The sequence below is a fragment of the Trichosurus vulpecula genome, chromosome 1, assembly GCF_011100635.1.
Source record: "Trichosurus vulpecula isolate mTriVul1 chromosome 1, mTriVul1.pri, whole genome shotgun sequence".
NCBI classification, from domain to species: domain Eukaryota; kingdom Metazoa; phylum Chordata; class Mammalia; order Diprotodontia; family Phalangeridae; genus Trichosurus; species Trichosurus vulpecula.
The window spans coordinates 430,567,473-430,580,163 of NC_050573.1; positions in this window are offsets into that span (position 1 = coordinate 430,567,473).

Below are 12,691 nucleotides of genomic sequence, written 5' to 3' on the forward strand. Positions count from 1 at the left end.
GTGGCAAGACAGAAGTCAAGATGACTAAAAATGACCTGGGATGCAGTGGATGACCTTGATGTCTTCAATGTCTGACCAAGCTCTAAGCACTCCACAGAGCCTGCTTCGGCCTCTTTCATGGCCATTAGAATAAATTTTTCTCATCTACACATCTGGGTGGATGAGATCTTCATATGCTTGAGGGAAATCTTCACATGCTTGGGGTAGATATCACCTTAACTCACTGATGGGTTTGAGGCCTATCAGTTACCCTCAACTGACTTAGCCCATCTACCAAGATGGTTTTACGTGGTGTGGTAGCTGTACATACTACAGCTTCTTGGAGCCACAGGTGAGAGTTGAATATAAGGTGGACACCAAAGGTGTAGATAAACAGCCTTCAAAAGACTCGGCAAACCCTCACATCAGATGTTCTAGTCCTCCTTAGACATCCTATGTACCCTATACATCTCAGAAGTGGTAACTGTCTCACTTCCGCCATTTTCACCAGGGTAAAACCTTACTTTCAGGAATTCTAATTTCAAAGCAAAATAAATAGAAAGTTCAGGGGCTTAACAGAAACTGCTTACTGTGAAAATGCAGCAAGGTATGTGGGATTCAGTCCCTCCCACTTTCTGTACCAGATGGAAATTAAGCTTCTCATTCACTACCTTAACATCTGCAGGAAACTGGTATTCTGCCTGCTGACTCACCATGCGGCTTTTCTCTGCTTAACTGGACAGGGACTTTCTAGACCTATGGCAACAACCACAGCCACCCTAGACCAAAGTCTGCCTCACCTCCAAGCTACATTCACCTGCTGGTTTCTACTTGTAGAGTGTCTGGGGTAGAGACAGGCCCAGGGAAAGCCCAAATAAAGAATCTCCCCATTGCACCCATGCTTCTACATCTCTGGCTCTAATCTTCACCTTCACCCAGCTACCTTCTTGTACTTCCTGTATAGGTCCCTGGGAGAAGTCTTTAGGACTCATGTATTTCATTTGATCCCAACCCCAGTACCTTCAGGGAGATGTAAGCCAGGGAGAAATCAAGAAAGTCCCAGACAACCAAGGACTTGATACATTATAAAAACTCAGCAGAATCAGTTTCTTTAAAAAAAAATAGATGAGCATATTCTTGTCAGTGTTTAAATTTTAGTTTGGCTTGTAGCTCAAAATGGGAAAGTTAAGAAGAAAGGAAAGAAAATACAGGGTGTAGTGGTGGTGGTGGTGGTGGTGGTGGTGTGTGATTCGCCATAAAGACTGAACTTGAAAGGAGCCAGAGAGCCTAAGAAATTTTCACTCTGTCCATAGTAGCCAATTAGTGGCTTCTGGTGCCCTTTGTCTCTAAGTCTTTCCTTGACATTTATGATAACATTTTGTAAAACTCTGGTGTCGTGCTGAAATTTTTTAAAATGTTAATGGAAAGCAGATGGTTTGGGTATCTTATTTGCATTTTTTTAAAGCATTTCAATTTATATTTTAAAGTTGAAATATTTTTAAAATCCATTAATGTTCTTTACTTTCAGAACACGATGAAGACTTTAAGAAAGAAAAATCAAATAATGATAATTGTCACTGTCATTGTCATTTGTCCTTCCTTTTCAAAGAGGACCAATAACATCAATGGGGTGATGTCTTGACTCTTAAGTGAGGCAGAATTGCACAAAGAGCCTCACCCGCTCTTCCAGAGTTATCAAAGTTCAGTGACAAGACAAAAGTCAAGATGACTGGTGTCTTTGATTTCTGACCAAACTCTAAGTGCTCCATAGAGCCTGCTTCAGCCACCTTAGCTTTCTCCAAATATTTAAAGGTCCATCAAGTAAAAAAGGGATTAGAAGATAAAATTAAGAGCAATGTATAGAAGTTAGAGAGAGAGATAAGCTTTATAGAAGGATAAATTTGATATGAGGAGAAGTTTTCTAAACCCTTAGTTCCAAAAGTTAGACTGCCTCAGGAGGAAGTAGCTTCCCCTTCCCTAAAGGTCTTGGGCCAACAAGAATAGATGACTACCTGTTAATGGTGTGGTAGCAGGAACCATGGTCAAGTTCCAGGAGAATTTGACTAGATTGTTTCTGAGTACCCTCCTTCTGATTCTGTGATTTAATAACTAGGAGTGAGCCACTATTTTGGTTACAGATATCCTTATTTGCAGTTTTGTTGTTACAAAGACCAATCAATGTGCCCACCAGTTGCTGTGGTGATAAAATTTTGGCATCAGGATGATTTGATTGTCATATTGTGCATAGAAAAAATATACCTATAATTTTATGATGATGTTTATTCTCAAATCCAGTCATGAAGTTAGCTTAGAATTTTTACAGGGTTACTTGCTAGAGATACAAGAGAGAGATGGTATAACTGGATGGCATTACTCTTGTGATAACTATTACAAAGTTGACTTTTTTTCGAAAAACATTTACAGTCTTCATTAACCAGCCCCTGTACCAATGATTCTTAATTGTTAAATTAAAGTCATTTACTCTGTAACATTATTCCTTGCTCAACCCAAGCTACTTCCCAACAACTTGATGCTATTATTACAATGAATGATAATATTTGCAGCCTGATCATCACTGGGGTCTGTCCAGAGAAGCAGCATGGTGTCATGAATATGGTGCTGGATTTGGAATCAGGAGACCTGAATTCAAATTTCATTCCCACCACTTATTTCCTGTATAAGACCTTAAGCAAGTCACTTAATCTCTCTGAGCCTCAGTTTCCTCATCTATTCAATGACATTGTTGAACTACATGGTCCCTTTTACTTTTGAATGTATACTTCTCTGAAAAAGTACTGGGGAGGAGGTGACCTGTTATATTCCCCTCCCCTCCTGAAGCCCACTATCCACCAATTCCCTCAAAATATCGGCTATAACTCCAGTAGAGGAGATCCACCTGTGGGCTAGCTCTGACTTGGAACAAGCTCTAGGAAGAAATTACTTTTAGATATAAATTTCAGGAATTAAGAGCAGGCAGCTTCCTATTTGCTCTCTAAGAACAACAACAACAAAAAAAAACAAAGCACTATGTCTTTCCCTTCCTTCCTTCCTCCCTTCTTTCCTCCCTCCCCTCTTTCTTTCTTCCCTCCCTCCCTCCTTTCTTTCCTTTCTTCCTTCCTCCTTCCCTGACTCCCTCCCTCCCTTCCTTCCTTCCTTCCTTCTTTCCTTCCTCCCTCCTTCCCTTCCTTCCTTCCTTCTTCTTCTTCTCTTTTCTCTTCTTCCTTACTGCCATCTTTCCTTTCTCCCTCCCTTCCTTCTTCCTTTCTTCCTATTAAAATGCTTTTTAAAAACTACCGAGATTATAACTTACAAGTAATTTTAAATGATAAACTACCCTTCATGTTTTATCTATGCAGTAAAAATATTGCCTTAGGTTAAGTATTCCCTGTTCTAACTCAAATGAGGTCAGTTTTTTTTTTAGTTAGCTTTAAAAATTATTCCTTTATTGTTTTTCTGATATTATTTGCAGTATGAAGGGAGAGAATTGTTTAAGTTATTTATATTTCATATCCAGTACTTATGAAAGCTGCATTTTTCATGTAAGTTTTCTGAGTTGTCATTTTTCATTATTTTGAATATGGGATTCCATATCTTGGCAATTTTTTCATATTTATTGTTTCTGGTATCAGTGTATTTTTCCATAGTTATCAAAAACTACAGTTTATTAAACAATGGAGCTATCTTTTCTGTACAGTTTTATAGGAAAACACATTTTCCTACCAATAGTTGCTTTATTTTTTGGTCCTGGATTTATTTGGATATAATCCCCAAGAAAGCTACTCTTAGAGAAAAATAACTGTCTATATCTTCTTCAGTAGAGCATTGGACATGGGATCAAGAACGATTTCTTCAAATCCTGCCAGGGATACTTTCTGTGACCATGGTCAAGTCATTTGATCTCTCTCTGAGGCTTTTTCCTTATCAACACCAACTTCACTCGGTTGTTTTAAGTCTCAGATGCGATAATGTATATAAAGGGCATTGAAAACTCTAAAGCCCTATATAAAGGCTGGTGCTGATGGTAGATAGTGATGCCATTGCTGATGACACTTTAAGATTTGTAGAGTGTTTGCTTCTCAACAATTCTTTGAAGTAGGAAGTGTAAATATAACTTCATTGCTTTTACAAGCAGAGTAACCAAGCCTCAGTTAAATGACTTCCTAAGATCATATGGTCAGTCAATGAGAGAGCTAGGATTCAAATCCAGTTCTCTTAGCATGTGAAGTCTAATCCTTTCTCTACCATACCCCACTGAACTTTGTGCTTTGGTCTTGGGTTTTTTTTTTCACTTTTATTATACAAGCCCATATTTTCCCCAGATTACTTCTATGGTTTTATGTGTCCACAAATTATAAAATGAAATTGCTATTTCGAATTGTTTCCAATATTGTTCACTATCATTTTTTTCATTGTTTCAATGTTTGGAGCATGGTAGTACTTTGTTTTAACTAATTTTATTTGAATCTCCTGCATTTATGAGGACTTTAAAATTATTCTACATGTATGTGTGTATCTGTCTGTCTGTCTGTCTATCTATCTATCTATCTATCTATGAGACTTAATCACCAGCTTTCCCTCAGTATCAATTTTTTGGCCACAACAGCTCTCAAAAAAATCTAAGACTAAGTCATAGAGGAGTTGCAATCTATGTTAGTGGAAAGGTTGCCCACATTAAAGACACCATGGTTTGATTAAAATATTGAAATATACTTATATTTTCTTCTGAAATAAAAAGAAAACATGACATAGTAAATGAATTTTTGGCCTTGGTCCCTAACATATATGAACTCCGTAACCATGGGAAAGTCATTTCATCTCTATGTCTCAGTTTCTCAGTTTCCTCATTTGTAAAACAGGGATAATAACAGCACATACCTCACAGATTTGTTGTGTGGATCAAGTGAAATTATATATGTAAAACATGTTATCAAACCTTAAAGTGCTGTAGAAATGTGAGCTATTATTGTTTTAGTTTTTAGTTCTTTTCCCCATTTTTTTGAATGTAAGATTTCTAATTTGTGTGTCTGATTAATTCTTGACATATCCATGGAAGCAGCTTATTAATCAGATCAGTTTTTCAGTGTCACACAGTCTTTCCCCTGGATAACTCATTAAACTGACCATCACTTCTAAAGTTCCAAAGGAAATTTCTACAAGGTAAGTCATTGCAATATATAAACCTCCAACAACAAAGGATAACAAACCTTTATTTCAAAATCAACTTTGAAGCTTGAAAGAAAAGCCAACAAGTTATTTCTTAATGTGGAGAGCTTTTGAATCAGGACTTCAAGGGGTGCTCCTAATTTCCTATGATACCCACATCTCAGATGAATTACTGACATAGTCATTTCAGAATTCTGGCAATCCCTTTTTTCCCCTTCTTCTCCATTTCTCTTCCTTCTGTGTCTCTATGCATCTTCCTCTTTTGTCTGTTTTTCCATTCCTGTACCCTCAGTTCACATCTCTCTCGTTATACCAGCCATTATTTTAGAACTTTAGTTTTTGTTATTACAGTTATTCAATATAATTTTATGTTCCCTGTTCTCAATTTTAAAAGCTGAGTGAAATGTACAATAAGTTTTTAGATACATAAATGACTTTTTAAAAAAAACCCAAGGAAATCAAAGCTAACTGGACTATTTTTATTGCATCTTTATGCTGTCCCATAATTCTTTCTGTCAATGTCTTAATAGGCCAGAGCCTATGCAGAAGTTGAGATGCAGCTTGAATTAGCTCCACCCCTTGGCGGATTGACCTGAAAACCAGATATGAGCCCCCTGGGAAAGATGTACTCATGTGTACCTCTGCTTATAAAGTCCTTGGTACCTAAATCCTCAGGTTCAGGTCAGGAACTCCTCTGAGACAGTCAATGGCCCTCAATTAAGAAGGGTCTACAAATAGCTAAGGGAGATGATGGTAAATGCTCTTTAACCTTAGGCAAATCTATCAATCCTTAAAAACCCAAGTCAAATGCTTCCTCCAGGAAGTCTTTCCTGACCACCTCAGTTAGAAATAGCATTTGAAGAATGCTCTTATTATAATCGTTCTGCCCAATAGTTCTATAATTATCATATAATGTGACATGTATAGTATTGAATGTAACATCCCTTCCTCTGCCAGGTGACAAATTTTATGAGATCCCAGGTCATATTTATCACTGTGTCTTCCCCAGTGCGGCACAGGAGATAGAGAGCCAGCCTCTGAATCAGAAAGAATTGGGTTCCAATTCTGCTTCCAACTCGTAATAGCTAGGCAGCCATGGGCTAGTCACTTAAAAGATCTTTTTCCAAAAAAGCTAATTAAAAAGTTTTATTTTATTTGTATGTGGACCTAGATTTCTTTTTTTTTCCCACTCATGGGTTAATGTTAATGCTGAAGATGGGATGTAGCTTGAGTTAACTCTGCCCCCATGGCCCCTTGGGAAGATGGGCTTATTTGTACCTTTACTTAGTAAAGTCATTGTTTACCTGAACCCTCAGGTTCAGATGAGGAACCTTTCCCTAGAGAGTCATGCTATAAGACTGTAAGTTGTAGATCTGATGTTATCTGCATTGGTGGAGGGAGTACCCAATGAAATGGGTCCAAAGGTATGTCTCTCAGCTCCTCGTTCACTACTTGGACAGAAAATACAGGCTTAAGACATAGTTTCTGGTTGAAGGAAATAAGAGGCAAAGGGGAGAGAGAGCCCTAGTCGGTCTTTTCTGGAAGCCCTGTGATCAGTTTACTTATAGTATTTACAGGGTAAAAAAGGGAGGTGGGGAGAGAGAGAGACACAGAGAGAGAGAGAGAGAGAGAGAGAGAGAGAGAGGAGAGGACAGGAAAGAAGAGGAGAGCAGAAGAAAGGAGACAGAGAAACAGGCAGAGACAGACACAGAGAGATGGTTTGGTCCTGTCTAGATGGCTTGTCTAGAATGTGGTTGAATTGCTCCCTAAACCTAACAGATGTTGTACTTCTTGCACTGGGCTGACAGTCTTTCAGATTTCATCCCTTTACATCTTAAAGATTATCTTCTTCTGGGTTATTTCGTGTAATTAATGGCCTTATCTTTGTTTTACTCCACAGACAGCAGAATTTCTGGACAGCTAGCTTATATTTAATTACTTTAATTATGCTAATAGTTAATTACTTTGAATCTGAAGAAGCGTCTTTTTCAGTTCTAATCTTGGAAGGGTCAGGGCTTTCAGGAATAACAGACATGCTTTTCTCTGACTTTGACAGAGGTAAATGACTTTCATATTTTAAAACACTTAATAAGCAACTAAGTAATTGATGAGTTACTTTTATTTGAAGATACCTTTTAAAATTCCCATTTTTCTAAGATTTTTATTGCTTTGACTGATGATACCATTTTTAACACCTGAATTAATTTTGGCATTTAAATAATTATTAAACTGGCATTTCCTCATGCCTGCCATTTCCTTTCAATATTCAATGCCCAGGCCCTATCTAACCATATGCCAAAGCCTGTCAATTCTTCCTTCAAAATGTCTCTTGAAACTATGCCATCCTTCCTATAGCAATGGATACCATATAAGTTTAATTCCTTATCCCCTCATATTTAAACAATCACAGTGTCTTCCAAATGATCTTCTTATCTTTAATTTCTTCCCTCTTCAGTCTACTGTGAATGTCATTGATGGATTAATCTTCAGACAGGTAAATGCTTTGAGATTGCCTATAGATCTTGATTCTCAGTGCCTTCTTTCCTCTCTTCCATCATAATGCCCTTCTTATAATAGAACCCAAAGGGGACTACCTGAGACTGAGGACCATTTTGCATTTTACGTGTTTCTAGGCTTGCTATGAAGGATAAGCCTGATGCTAGCACCCTAATTAGTTAAGGTTCAATGTTTAGATTAAATAAAACACTCATTGGTCAATGAATAGTGAACAAATGGAGGTTTCTTTAACCCTAACACACCAAGGATATACAGTAACACTTCACTTCTATTGATGAGGCCCTCCCCATCTCCATATGGAAACAGGTCTGGTCATAAGGGCGGGGTTTAGAGACTTGCATGGTCTTCAGGCATCCACCAATTCTGAAGGACAATGAACCATGTGTTGATGAGAACTTTTCTGCCTCTAGGTAACCAAGAAATCACATCAACAAAGACAGAGGTCACCAGGAAGCTACATTAAGAGAGGCACAGCTCTAGCCTTGCCCCACCACCAGGCCAATCACGTACTAGATTTGTGGACTTTTAGGGGAAATCTGGCCTAGCTCACATTAGGGAAGGTGAGAAAGGGAGAAACCCAGGTAGATACTGGTCCTATTACAGTTTTTATGGTCAAAGAATTCATCACCTGATGACTAGTTGACTCATAATGAACGTCTTCATACTTTGTTATACTGGTCTTTACCCAGCAGACACATTTTATCTCCAGGACCACACTGAAGCCTTTCTAGCCCAGTGGACACCATTAGAATTTATACTATGCTGACATAACTTTTTTGACTCTAGATTCACCTTCATGCCACAATAAAACCCCGAAGTCAAACTTGTTAAGTGTTTCCCTACTAATTCCCTCCCCAAACCTTCTGTTCTAGCCAAATTATTTTCCTCACCACCCCTCAAACATGCTTTCTTTTTTTTTTTCCCAGCTCTATGAATTGGCACACACCACTTCCCCTTTCTAAAGAGTTCTTCTTAATCTTTTAAGACTCAGATCAATTCCTGCCTCCCCTGTGAAGCCTTCCTCTGGTAATCCCAGCTTTAACTGAATCTTCCTGCTTCTGAAATCCTACAGCACTTATCTAAACCTTCCGCTTATCATTTAATGCCTGATATTTGTATCTTTTAATGTAAGAATGTAGGATGCAAACTCCTTGAAGGCATAGTGTGTAGCATTTTTATCTTAGTACCCAAGGGATACTAGCTTCCCATCCTTGGTACTTAGTAAATGTTTAATAAGCATTCTTAAATTAAATGTTTTTGCTGTTTTATTTTTATCATCCCAACTATACCGTAAAATCTATAGGAGGAAAAAGTGTGTCTTACATCTTTGCACTTATCATGGGCACTTGATGTGTTTGTATCCCAGATGTATGGTTCAAAAAAAATGTTGATGATATTTCAAAGGGCCTTATTGTACAACAGTGAAACAGCACTACAAAAAATTGGTTCAAAAGTCTAGGAGTTCACCAACATTTTACAGGAATATAAATTTTTCCAATTCTTCCCCTATCTACCAAGAGAATAAAAAAAATAGATTTTGTTATTTATCAGTAACACAAAGAATAATATATTAAATATCTGAGCCATATTTTCAATTATTATTAAAAACAGATACACATACTCAGTAGCTACTTTCTTTTAGGTCTCAGCTATCACGTGCTAAGAATGTAAGCAAAGACTGGCTCACATTTGAGCTTGTATTCTCAGCAGTTATCACAGTTCTTGGCACACAATAGGCACTTAATAAATGCTTGTTGATTGATTGATTATCATGACTGCAATAAGAGTGAGATTATAGTCAGCAACATTTAGGACTAAATTTAATAACTATTCATTTTAGTATTTGTCGTAAACCGTGAACTACAAAATGTTTGCTTTGAGGAATTATGAAAGGCAGTTTTTCTTTTCCTTCTTTTTTTCCTTTAAATTTTATTTTATTGTGATCTGGTACTATTTGTACTTCTATGGAATGAATAAAAATTGTCTGACCATCTTTTTGTTGAGAAAACACTTATTGCAGGATCTCAATATACTTTAAAATGTTTCCACTGTTTACCTGCTTCACTTCAAACTTCCCTATTTCTGTCAAAGGCAGCATCATTTTCTCCCTTTTGCCCAGTTTTCTCATTTCACTGTTTTTCTTGACTCATCATTCTTCCTCATCCCACATATCCAATCAGTTGCCAACTCTTGCCATTTTTACCTCCACAACTTCTCCTGCTTATAACTCCTTCTCTTTATTCACCCCACCACCACCACCTTAGCTCAGGCCCTCATTATCTCTTGCCTAGATTATTTTTAAAATTTATTTTATCTTTTTCTCCAATTACATGTTAAAAACAACTTTTAAACATTGTTAAATAAAGTTTTGAGTTCCAAATTAGATTCCTCTCTTCCTCTCTCCCTCTCTTCCCTCCCCCTTCCCTAAAACAGTAAGCAATCAGACATGGGTTATACATATTCAATCATGTAAAACATTTCCATATTAGTCATTTTGTAGAAGAAGACTCAAACAAAAGAATAAGAATGAAAGAAAAAATGAAAAATAGCATGATTCTGTCTTTATTTAAACAATATTGGTTCTTTTTCTCGAGGCAGATCATTAGCTTCATCATTAGTCCTTTGGGACTGTCTTGGATCATTGTATTTCTTGTCTAGATTATTTGAAAAGCTTCCTACTTGGTTTTTTTGTCTCAAGTCTCTTTCCACATAGATGCCAAAGTCCTTTCCCTTAAGCTCAGAACTGACCATATCACTCTTCTACTCAATAAACTTCAGTGACTCCCCATTGCCTCTAGGATAATAGATAAACACATTTGTTTAGCTCTTAAAGCCCTTCATAACCTGATCACAACCTGGTTTTAGAGCCTCCTTTTACAATACTTATCTTCCTACTCTCTGTGATCCAGCCAAATTGATCTTCTTTCTGTTTCTTATAGGCAACACTCAATCTCCAGTTCCCAAGCCTCTGTGCCATCCCCCATATCTCGAATTCCTTCCTTGCTGACCTCTACCTCATATTATCCCTCTCTTCCTGTAGCAACAATTTGGCTAGCAGCTGTTGAGGTGTAAGACCCAACAAGACCAGCAACAAGAGCTGCCAGCACATGTTCTTTGATCTGCTTTTCTAAGAAAAGCAACATTAAGGGGTTGACAATCTCACTTTAATCCAACATACAAATATCATTCATTTAGTTCAGGAGGAAAAGCCAACACCCTGAACTTCAGAGCAAATACAAACAAATTACAAACATACATTATGAACAGAACAAATACAAACCAACATCTTGGTTAGCAAAGCTGGGGTGGGGGGCGGTTACAACAACTTACCCAGAGTCATGCACCACTCTTCCAGTGAGTGAGAGCCCCCAAGGAAAGATGCCAACCTCTAGAGTTTATACATTCTGTTCAAGGTCAAAGGGCTGCACAACCCATCTGAAGTAGGCTTTCCCTTGAGGCAAGGAGGTCATCAAAGACTCCTGATCCAATTAAAGAAACAAAAGCCAGGCTCTTCAAGGGCACTTGATTAAATGAGTGCTAAAAGAGAAAACAGTAAAAGAAAGTCCCTTAATTACTGATACACTTCCCTTCAAGAAATAAGTCAAGCACCATCTTCTACATAAAGCTTTTCCACATCTCCCTAGTTGCTAATGACCTCCCTCTCAAACTACCTCATATTTAGCTATTTTGGACTTACTCTCTTTATATTTATTTAATACATAGTTACATACATATTTCTTGTCTCCCCTATTAAAATGTTATCTCCTCATGGGTAGAGTTTGTCCATTCTTTGTATCCCTAGAACCTAGCATAGGACTGGGAACATAGTGAATGCCAAATAAATTCTTATTGGTTCACTGATTGACTACTTTGCTGGGTTGTAAATGTTGAGGCCCTATAGAAATGAGAGTTATTGCTACTCTTCTGGCCATCCTTGTTGGGCCAAATAGAGGGAGGTTTTGTAAGTGGAAGAACTACAAGCTAAATTAACAGCAACCCAGAAATTCACTACACAGACATAATACTCAAATCCTTAAATTGGATGTTCCCCAAGGTTCTGTCCTTGAATCTCTTTTCTTCTTATATTGTCTCCCACCTTATGCACTTTAATGGTTAGAAGCTATTGTCTCTAATACTCCCAAAGAGATCAAAGGAAAAGGAGCCATATGTACAAAATTATTTGTGGCAGCTCTTTTTATAGTAGCAAAGAATTTGAAAATGAAGGGATACCTATCAATTGGGGAATGAGTGAACAAGTCGGGGTGCATAAATGTGATGGAACTCTCATGTGCTGTAAGAAATGATATAGAATATGGTTTCAGGAAAACCTGGGAAGACATATATGAACTGATGCAAAGTAAAGTGAGCAGAACCAAGGGAACAATGTATACAACAAAATCAATATTATAAAGATAATTCATAATACAATGATTCACCACAATTTCAAAGAACTCATGGTAGAAAATGCTATCCCCCTCCAGATAGCGAACTGATAGATTGAAGCTTTTTTTTTATCTTTCTCTTTTTTTTTTTCTTCAGAACATGACTTATGCAGAATGTTTTGCATGACTTCATATGTGTAGTGGGTATTGCAATTCTTACCTTCTCAATGGGTAGAAGAGTAGAGGGAGGGAGAGAATTTGGAACTGAAAAAAGATGAAACTTAATTTTAAAAACCTATTATCTCTGCCTAGATTTCCTGCTACATCTCTTTCAGCTCTGTATCTGGTTCTCCAGGTTCCTACAGGACATCTCCATCTGACTACTCTGCTGCTATCTTAATTCATCTTGGGATTTCTCAAACTACGCTTATTATAGGACTGAGAGATAGAAGGAGCCTTAGAGATCACCTAGTAGTCCAAACCACACTTATTTTCCAAACTAGGAAACTGAGGCCCAGAAAGGTTAAGCAAAATGGGCCTTCAAATCTGGTTCCTCTGATTCCGAATCAAGTACTACCAATGCCCATCATACTACCAGTCTTATCCCTCATTTTGACTTCTTTTTTTGTTCTTTTGCTCTTTGCCATCTT